Consider the following 11,485-nt stretch of genomic DNA (forward strand, 5'->3'; position numbering starts at 1 on the left):
AGACCTTGGGGCAAAAAAAAAAAAAATGGGCCAAGGACTTGAATAAACATTTCACCAAAGAAGACATACACATAGCCAACAAGCATATGAAAAGATGCTCACTATCATTAATCATTAAGGAAATGGAAATCAAAACCACAATGAGATAACACCTATACCCACTAGGATGGCTACTATCAAAAAAAGAAAAAAAGGAAGGAAGGAAAGAAGGGAGGGAGGGAGGGAGGAAGTATTATTTAAAAAGAAAGAAGGAAAATAACAAGTGTTGACAAGGATGTATGCTTGTGTTTACCACATAAAGTGCATGGTCCACAGAAAAAGAGCTCCTGTGTCTGTCTCTATTCCTTCCTACTCCCTTTAAGAAGTTTCTGAGATGCTTATTTACTGAGAAAGTAAAGACGACAGTGTGCTTTCAAATACAGAATCTTATGAACAAGTTACCAAGCAGCTTCATCTTAATCACTCAGTGGTCCTGGGCCTTCTTATCCTTCCTCAGCTCAGTCTCACAAGGCACTGGAGTGTGATGGTAATTGATGTGATGATAATTCTGCTATCTGGTCACATTAAAATGACTATAATGCATAATAGTCTAGGCCACTCTCCCCACTCCCTCTTCACCTCTCACCTCCCTCATCCACATACAGAGGAATCAATGCATTGTAACGAGTGAATATAAAGCACATGTCCTGTCAGAATTCCTAACAGTGACTAACATGCAAAATCATGGCATTTATGAAGATTATGAACGCCAAACAGAAACTCAGAATGAGAAGAACTCCTGGAAGCTCAGCCAATCTTTTTCCTTCTTTACTTCCCAGTAGTACAGTCTTGAACTACCCCAAGAAAAATTTAAAGGTGTTCTTCAAAGTGTTTCAAAGTGTATTAGTCAGGATAGACCATGCACTACCAATGGGAGCAATAGGACCCCCACTGGAACAAACATTGGTTCTTAGTGAGTGGATGGGGAGCAAAATGATCTTACTCTTTCTATTGAAAAAGCACAGACACAGATGTACATACAACACACAAACAGAAACACACTATACCTGTGGTATTAAAATTTCATGAAGGGGGCAATTATGAAAAAAAGTCTAACAATTCTACTTTGAGAGGTAATAATAAAAATAATGTCAAGAAACACTGGAGTAGGCTAAACTACTAAAACAAACACCCCCAAAATAGTGGCTTTACAGAACACATTTTTTTTTTCTCTCACTAATATCACAGTCTCATGATAGTCAGTGGGGATTGTGGAGTGTGCTCTCCTCCACACAGTCATACAGGAACCTAGGCTCCTTCCATCTGGTGGCTCCACCATTCCCTGGGGCCTTTGAGAACTGCCAGGATCCTCTGCATCTGGCTGCCCGATGAGCAAAGAAAGAGCAAATAGAAGATAATACAAGATATTTTAGGGGCTAGCCTTGGCAGTAGGTGCAAAGTTTTCTCCTACTTTACTTTGCCACAGACTAGGCACATGGACTCTCCTAAATGCAAGGCAACTGGGAAGTACAGTCTAGTGTACAAGTAAGGAGAGAACAGAAACATGGGAGAAGAACAAGCTGGTTTGCCTCCTAAGACATGGATTTTGAAGCTTTACTGGAGTTTGATAGCGTTAGGTTGATGAAAATTGAATTATATTTAACTCCTTCTGCAATGATAAAATATACCCTAGAAAAAAATGGAAAACATCTTATTTTAACCCTATTCTTCAATTTTGGGTTCTCCTTCAATTCTCTCCAAGCTTTACTACTGGTTAGTATTTTAACTGATTAATAAACAGAAGAAAAAAATTAAAAGTTTGTTTACCAACATACTCAATGTTGGAGAAAATATGGAGGAAAAGGTACAATTATTCTTTGTTTAAGTTGTAGACAGCTATGAAGGGCACCTTGACAATGTCTATCACAATTTTTTTTTTTTTTTGCGGTACACGGGCCTCTCACTGTTGAGGCCTCTCCCGTTGCGGAGCACAGGCTCCGGACGCGCAGGCTCAGCAGTGATGGCTCACGGGCCTAGCCGCTCCGAGGCATGTGGGATCTTCCCGGACCGGGGCACGAACCCGTGTACCCTGCATCGGCAGGCAGACTCTCAACCACTGCGCCACCAGGGAAGCCCTATCACAATTTTGAATGCATACACTCAAAGACATAGCAATTCCACTTCTGGAAATTGATCCTACAGATACATTAACTCAAGTAAAAGTAGCTCACCCTTGCATACTGCTTACCTTGTGTCAGAAGACACAGAATGTGGTCACTTTCCCACCAACTAAAATTGACAGAGCTGGGATTTGAACCCAAGCAGGTCATCTCATGAGTCTCTACCCTTAACTGTTATCTTTCTCATGCACTCAGACATGTCAAAGCAAAGTGTAAAAACAACTTAAATGTCCATCAATAGAGGATTGGTTAAGGAAATCATAATAACATCCAAACATCCAATAGACCACTACAAAGCTACTAAAAAAAAAAAAAAAAAGCTACTAAAAATAATGAGGCAGTTTTATAGGTATTGATGTGGAACAATCTCCAGGATATACTGTTTAGCAAAAAGATTAGAGTGCAAAACAATATAATAGGCTATCATTGTGTAAAACATTTTGAAATGAATCTCTTTGGGGAAAAAAATCACAAGGAAAGGGTAATATTGATAGCCCCTTAAGAGAAGAACCAAATTTGGTGGGAAACTTTCTCTGAATACCATTTTGTACCACTGGAATTTTTAAATAGGTGCTAATAATTCCCATTTGAAACCATAATAATTACTTTCATTAATGTGCAAAAATGTACAAAGCTGATTAAAATTAACACAAGTATATATGCATTGGCTTAATATTTTCTAACCCATAAACTTCCTTTGCCTAAACCAGATAGAAGCAGAGTTGCTTAATGGCTATTCATTACTTCTCTTTCCTCCTATTACCTATGAAGTAGCAATTCACAGTTTTATTAAACTAGGGAGTGGGTGGGGGATTTGACTACATCAGCACATTACACAGGTCTGACCTATTGACTCAGCATATTTCTCATCCCCTTGGCCACTTTCATTATCCTTGGTACCTGCTCAGACCAAAATCCTAGCTGGGTCCTCTCAAAACTCTTGATTCTAGCTCCTGGGATTTCCTGAGGTCTGCTTCGTGTTCTACCTAATTCAATATATTCTTCTTGTGAGTTCTCTATCAGCCTGGATGAAGGCTTTCCCTAGAGTTAATAGGATGTGAATCAGAGCTGGGTAAATCCCCTGGGATTACAGTAAGCTCTTTATTTACACACTTTTCAGCATGTTATTTTTTTAACCCCACAAAAATAGGAAGATGAAACTTTTGCCAGCACTTTCAGGAATGGAGCTCAATTTTCATAAGGTGGGGACAGAGCAAATAGAAGGTCAACATGAGTGACAGAAGAATTAAGAAGCCCAATAGGGTTGGCCAATTGGATAAGACCTTATAACCTCATTTCTCTCTGTCCTCAAGGATCGCAACATCTGAATTTTCTGAACACGCAAAATTCCTCGTCAGTCCCACCTATCTGAATGCATAAGAATTATGTATATTGGATAGGGTACATTTCACCCCCATTTTTTCCACTTAAGCAATGTTATATTGTCCTTCCTCACCAGGTAAGAGCTTCCAGTGGTTTATGCTTTCAGACAGACTTTTAGAATGTCCTAGCCACACTCATCAAACTTTTATGTTCACTTATGGAGATTTTGTTAAAGTGAGGTTTCTGATTCAGAGGTCCTGGGTGTGGCCTGAGATTCTGCATTTCTATCAGTTGTTCAATGCTGCTGACCCACAGGCTGTACTTTGACTAGGAAGGCCCTACAGTGATCTTAACGTTAAGAAGAAACCAGAGCAAGCAGTCCCATTCTCAGTATGTGCAAACACATGTGTGGACATAAGGAAGAGAAGTATAGTATACGTAGGCATATAGTGAAAAGTTGTATAGAACAGCATATGCAGAAGCAGGATAGCATTTTGGTTAAAATCATGAGGTCTGGATTCCAACAAACTTTATTTAAAGTTACCAGTGCCATCAACCACAATCTATGTAACCTTGGAAAAGAAGCATAATCATTCTAAGCGTCTGCTCTTTCAGTAGTTAAGGGTAACAATAATAGGTTGAACCTTATGATATTGTCATTTTTGTAAGTCAGAAATGATCAAAGGTGGGCAATTTTGTATGGTTAAATCTAATAGCACCACCTCCTGGAACAGTTGTGAATATTAAAATGGACAGCATATGTGATGATCATAACACCGTTCCAGGCACAAAGAACACTATAAATTCTAGTATATTTACATTTCTCTAGGAGGTGGGTCAAAAAGGATTTGCTGTGATTTATGTCATAGAGTGTTCTGCCTATGTTTTCCTCTAGGAGTTTGATAGTTTCTGGCCTTATATTTAGGTCTTTAATCCATTTGGAGTTTATTTTTGTGTATGGTGTTAGGGAGTGTTCTAATTTCATACTTTTACATGTACCTGTCCAGTTCTCCCAGCACCACTTATTGAAAAGGCTGTCTTTTCTCCACTGTATATTCTTGCCTCCTTTATCAAAGGTAAGGTGACCATATGTGTGTGGGTTTATCTCTGGGCTTTCTATCCTGTTCCATTGATCTATATTTCTGTTTTTGTGCCAGTACCATACTATCTTGATTACTGTAGCTTTGTAATATAGTGTGAAGTCAGGGAGACTGATTCCTCCAGCTCCATTTATCGTTCTCAAGATTGCTTTGGTTATTTGGGGTCTTTTGTGTTTCCATACAAATTGTGAAATTTTTTGTTCTAGTTCTGTGAAAAATGCCAGTGGTAGTTTGATAGGGATTTCACTAAATCTGTAGATTGCTTTGGGTAGTAGAGTCATTTTCACAATGTTGATTCTTCCAATCCAAGAATATGGTATATCTCTCCATCTATTTGTCTCATCTTTAATTTCTTTCATCAGCATCTTATAATTTTCTGCATACAGGTCTTTTGTCTCCTTAGGTACGTTTATTCCTAGATATTTTATTCTTTTTGTTGCAATGGTAAATGGGAGTGTTTTCTTAATTTCACTTTCAGATTTTTCATCATTAGTGTATAGGAATGCCAGAGATTTCTGTGCATTACTTTTGTATCCTGCTACTTTACCAAATTCATTGATTAGCTCTAGTAGTTTTCTGGTAGCATCTTTAGCATTCTCTATCTATAGTATCATGTCATCTGCAAACAATCACAGTTTTACTTCTCCGATTTGGATTCGTTTTATTTCTTACTGTTCTCTGATTGCTGTGGCTAAAAATTCCAAAACTATGTTGAATAACAGTGGTGAGAGTGGGCAACCTTGTCTTGTTCCTGATCTTAGTGGAAATGCTTTCAGTTTTTCACCATTGAGGACGATGTTGGCTGTGGATTTGTCATATATGGCCTTTATTATGTTGAGGAAAGTTCCCTCTATGCCTACTTTCTGCAGGGTTTTTATCATAAATTGGTGTTGAATTTTGTCAAAAGTTTTCTCTGCATCTATTGAGATGATCATATGGTTTTTATTCTTCAATTTGTTAATATGGTGTATCACATTGATTGATTTGCGTATACTGAACAATCCTTGCATTCCTGGAATAAACCCCACTTGATCCTTTTTGACCCACCTCCTAGAGAAATGGAAATAAAAACAAAAATAAAAATATGGGACCTAATGAAACTTAAAAGCTTTTGCACAGCAAAGGAAACCATAAACAAGACCAAAAGACAACCCTCAGAATGGGAGAAAATATTTGCAAATGAAGCAACTGACAAAGGATTAATCTCCAAGATTTACAAGCAGCTCATGCAGCTCAATAACAAAAAAACAAAAAACCCAATCCAAAAATGGGCAGAAGACCTAAATAGACATTTCTCCAAAGAAGATATACAGATTGCCAACAAACACATGAAAGAATGCTCAACATCATTAATCATTAGAGAAATGCAAATCAAAACTACAATGAGATATCATCTCACACCAGTCAGAATGGCCATCATCAAAAAATCTACAAACAGTAAATGCTGGAGAGGGTGTGGAGAAAAGGGAACCGTCTTGCATTGTTGGTGGGAATGTAAATTGATACAGCCACTATGGAGAACAGTATGGAGGTTCCTTAAAAAACTACAAATAGAACTATCATATGACCCAGCAATCCCACTACTGGGCATATACTCTGAGAAAACCATAATTCAAAAAGAGTCATTACCAAAATGTTCATTGCAGCTCTATTTACAATAGCCAGGACATGGAAGCAACCTAAGTGTCCATCGTCGGATGAATGGATAAAGAAGATGTGGCACATATATACAATGGAATATTACTCAGCCATAAAAAGAAAGGAAATTGAGCTATTTGTAGTGAGGTGGATGGACCTAGAGTCTGTTATACAGAGTGAAGTAAGTCAGAAAGAGAAAGACAAATACCATATGCTAACACATATATATGGAATCTGAGGAAAAAAATGTCATGAAGAACCTAGGGGTAAGATGGGAATAAAGACACAGACCTACTAGAGAATGGACTTGAGGATATGGGGAGGGGGAAGGGTAAGCTGTGGCAAAGTGAGAGAGTAGCATGGACATATATACACTACCAAATGTCAAATAGATAGCTAGTGGGAAGCAGCCACATAGCACAGGGAGATCAGCTCGGTGCTTTGTGACCACCTAGAGGGGTGGTAGCGAGGGAGATGCAAGAGGGAAGAGATATGGGAACATATTTATATATATAACTGATTCCCTTTGTTATAAAGCAGAAACTAACACACCATTGTAAACCAGTTATACTCCAATAAAGATGTTTAAAAAAAATTCTAGTATACACTACTTTATTCTGAATCATATTTGTGTGCATGTGTGCACTTTAAAGGATAAAGATGGGAAGCAAGTGGATATTTCTGTCCCTTGTCCTTTATCAAATGGAGGCTTCTTGGATTTTTTTTCTTTCCTATTTTTTTTATACCAATATAATACTGTATTTAAAATCACTGACTCTGGGGCCAGACTGCTTGAGTTCCAATCCACCTGGTACTAGCTGTGTAACTTTTGGAAAATGACTTTATCTCCCTATGTCCCAGTTTCTCATTTATAAAGTGGGGAAATAATAGTGTATACTTGATACGATTGTCATGATACTAAGTGAGCTCATGTTTATAAAGTGATTAAAGCACTGTCTGGCACATAATAAATGTTATATAAGTAGATAGGCAAATAAATAGACAGATACTCTACCTCTGACTATCTGACTACTCTCTCCAAAATTACCTGTTGATAATTGGCTAATTCTAATAAAACAATTATTACTAATCAATAAAACAATTGGCTAGTAACCAATATAAACAAACCAGTAAAAGTTTGATGTTTTTCCCTTTTCTCTAGTCCATTTGAACACTTGTGTAGAAAAAAAACTATAGAAACACAGAATCTGAAATCTAGAAGATATCTTATACACAATCTATTAAATTTATGTAAAGAGATTTAAAACATAGGAAAAGGAGATATCTTCAAAAATGCCCCTAGGTATCTCAGGGATGGGCGATGTCCATGAAATCACCCTAAAGCTTCTCATCTCTCCTTAGTTATCACTGTCAACTTCTTTTCCCAGCAAATCTTTGCCTAGGTGCTATCAAGTGACAGAATTTACTGGTTTTTCCATTTTACTTTTTTCTCTACTTTTACTGATCATTCTCTGTGGAAACAGCAGAATAACCAGTTACAGCCTTTGAAATAAATCTCCTGCAGTTGTATTTCAGTTGACCACACAATTTATACTGATGGACTCAAAAGTGGTCCTGGGGGCTTCCCTGGTGGTGCAGTGGTTGAGAGTCCGCCTGCCAATGCAGGGGACGCGGGTTCGTGCCCAGGTCTGGGAGGATCCCACATGCCACGGAGTGGCTGGGTCTGTGAGCTGTGGTCGCTGAGCCTGCACGTCCGGAGTCTGTGCTCCGCAGCGGCAGAGGCCACAGCAGTGAGAGGCCCGCGTACCGCAAAAAAATAAATTAATAAAAAATAAAAAGTGGTCCTGAGATTGTGTAGGACGGCTCCAGGACCTCAGGACTGATGCAATTTAAAGAACATACTTATATATTGGTGTCTGCAACTGCTCCAAAGAAAGTCTGGACTGGAGCCAATGTTGAACTTACAAGAGACAGACTCAGTAATTCAGTACAAGCACAGTTTAAGATATTGGTCAGAACTATTACCTCTTCTTAAATATTTTGTGATGGGTAATGTGGCTCAGAGAAAAGTAATAGAAAGCAAAATTGATAGGAAGCAAGAGTTGAAGCTGAGGAGGAAAGTTATATTGGCTTCCTTGGATATGTTGAGTTGACTGAGTTGTAGATGGTAACCATGAGACTTGAAAGAAACAGTTAAAGTTGAAGTTGACAATTCTCCAAACAGGATACATCTTACCAAATTATATCAACATATATGGCAGTCTTACTTGGTACAGGATTTATTCTATGCTTGTACTCTGTTTTGGTAGAATGCTACTATGTTAATTAGGGTAGACCAAATGCTGAACGAGAGATCAGTCACTTAAAGAGTAAAGAATTTATTTTCTTCTCATGTAACAGAGCATAACATCCCCAGCTACTAGGAGAGGTAGGAAATGCAGCCTCTAGCTGGATAGTCACTTTCCAGTCCCAATTTCGTTAACGTCAAGAAGAGAAGAACAAGTTTTAGAGGAAAGCTGGAAGTCTCCATTATATTCACAAATAGGACTTAATGAAATGATACCTAAGTGAATCATAGTGAGAACTTAAAAATCATCTGAAAGATAAGTATTTTTTTATTGAAGTATAGTTGATTTACAATGTTGTGTCAATCTCTGCTGTACAGCAAAGTGACTCAGTTTTACACATATATACATTCTTTTTGTAAATATTCTTTTCCATTAGATAAGTTTCTTTTAAAATCAATATTTTCTAAGTTTTTTGTGAACTAGTTTATGTCAGATTCCATAATAATGACCTTGCATCCAGTAAAACTAATTCCTCCAATCCTACTATTCCACCACTATCAGAAGTGGTTTTTTCATGAATAATTCCAGTCCACACTGTTCTTTATTTTTCCCTGTACCCGATCATATTAACTCATACTAGTATCTCCAGTGCTTCATTATATATTGATGTCCTGTGCACACTTCTAAAAGACTGCAAACTTCTTAAAGATACCTTAATACTAGTAGTACTCAGTAAAATGAAAAATTTAGAAGGTACTTAATAAAAATCATTGATTTGAAGCAAATGCATCTGAGCCACAATCTGTTCACTAATGAATAAAATGGAATAGCTGCTAACATTCCAATAGACACCAGCTTAATAATTCATTAATAATACTGTACAATTCCATACTATTAAATAAGAGTGAAAATAAAATGAAGATTAGCACCAAGCTGGACCACAGAGCAAAAGCTGGCCTAGGAAAGCAGCAAAAGCAAAAAGAGAAATGGTAGCAAAAGCAAAGAACAGAAGAAAGTAGATGTGCAATTTAAACAGTAAAAAGCAAATGGCCAAGGAAAATGGTTCAACCCAATGTGAATTTTGTAAAATACAAATCTAATGTTGGCCAAGTCAATCTTAAAGTTAAAAAAATTGCACGAAGACAATGCACATTTCAAGAAAGGAAAAGCAGATTTTGGAAAGATAGTCAATTTTAACAGCAACTTGCCATCGCTACTCCCTTTCCACCCACCACTGACTTTCTGGCAGCAGATGGCCATTGGAATCCTATGGGAGGAGGCAGAGACAGGAAAAGGATGACTGTAATGAAGTGACCATAGATGGAGGGAGATAAGGCACATGAGGAAAAAGGGACTAGAGCAGTCCAAAGCCAGACTGACAACCAAACCAACAGATCCGTTTCAAACACAAGGCTGTCCTACTATTCTCTACACAACATTGAAGCAGTGAAAACAAACAACATCAGCCAACATTTTAACTGAAGTGAAATGAAATAAAGCAAAGCAAGAAAAGAACAGAAACATGGGAACAGAACAAACAACAATGGTTTAACAGTCAATGTTGGAATGAAAAACAAACTGAATTGAGAGAAGAAACTTTTATAATCAGATAGAACAAGATAATAAAGCATCAATAAGATCAAATTTCTGATTCCAAATATTGAAACCATGCATCTCAGATTGGGACTTGAATCACACATCCTGGGACTCGAACCCAGGCAAAACTCAGATTGGGACTTGAACCCACATGGCCAGGACTCAAACAAGGCCAAAATCCACAGTCTTCCAACTGAGATCACACACCTGGTTCTAGGACTTAATGAAGCTCAGGTTCTTGATGTCTCATCCCAGAAAGAATTCAGTGAGAGACAAAGTGATAGGTAAGAAGTGGATTTATTTAGAGAGAAACACGCTCCACAGACAGAGTGTGGGCCATCTCAGAAGAAGAGAAAGGCACCAGGGTATGGGATTGTCAGTTTTTATAGGGGTGGGTAATTTCGTAGGCTATTGAGTGGGAGGAGTATTCCAGCTATTTCAGGAAGGGGTGGGAATTTCCAGAAATTGGGTCACGGACCACTTTTTTTTTTTTTTTTTTTTTTTTTTTTTTGGCTGTATGCGGGCCTCTCACTGTTGTGGCCTCTCCCGTTGCGGAGCACAGGCTCCAGACGCGCAGGCTCAGCGGCCATGGCTCACGGGCCCAGCCGCTCTGCGGCATGTGGGATCTTCCCGGACCGGGGCACAAACCCGCGTCCCCTGCATCGGCAGGCGGACTCTCAACAACTGCGCCACCAGGGAAGCCCACGGACCACTTTTTGATCCTTACGGTTGGCCTTGGACTGTCATGCCACCTGTGGGTGTGTCAGTTAACTTGCTGATGTGTTACAGTGAGCGTATACTGAGGCGCAAGGTCTAGTGGAAGTCTGCTTGCCATCTTGGACCCATCTGGTTCTAACCAGTTTATGTCATGTCCTCGGGCTATGTCATTCTTTCAAAGGTTGTGCCCTGCCCCCTTCCCTCCTGTTTCATTAAATAGAACAAGGTAATAAAGCAGCAATAAGATCAAATTTCTGATTTCAAATATGGCAAGGTAACCAAGAAAAGTTGCAATGACCAAGGCAACATAAAACCAAGCTGATCCTTTTTGAAAATTAATATTAAGATGGATGATTTAAGAAAAAATTATTCAGATATCTTTAAACAAAAAATATTCCTACTTCCTCCAGTAAGGCTGCCTGGAGATGCAGAAAAATACCTGAATTCTAGTTTTAGTTCTGCCATTGGCAACTTGTGCCAACAGTAAATAATTTAATCTTCTATATATACATATAAAATATTGAATTTGTTATAAAAAATACAAAAGAAAAAATTACATTTACTCAAGGTAAAATGAGAAGTTGCACTAAGATTCAATGAATCTTCAAAGTGAAAAAGTGATTTTCTTTTACTTTTATCTCTTTTGCACATCTTTAACAAGAAGCTGAATTGGAAAGCTATAATCCTGTTATAATCAAATACA

The sequence above is a fragment of the Stenella coeruleoalba genome, assembly GCF_951394435.1.
Source record: "Stenella coeruleoalba genome assembly, chromosome: 3".
NCBI classification, from domain to species: domain Eukaryota; kingdom Metazoa; phylum Chordata; class Mammalia; order Artiodactyla; family Delphinidae; genus Stenella; species Stenella coeruleoalba.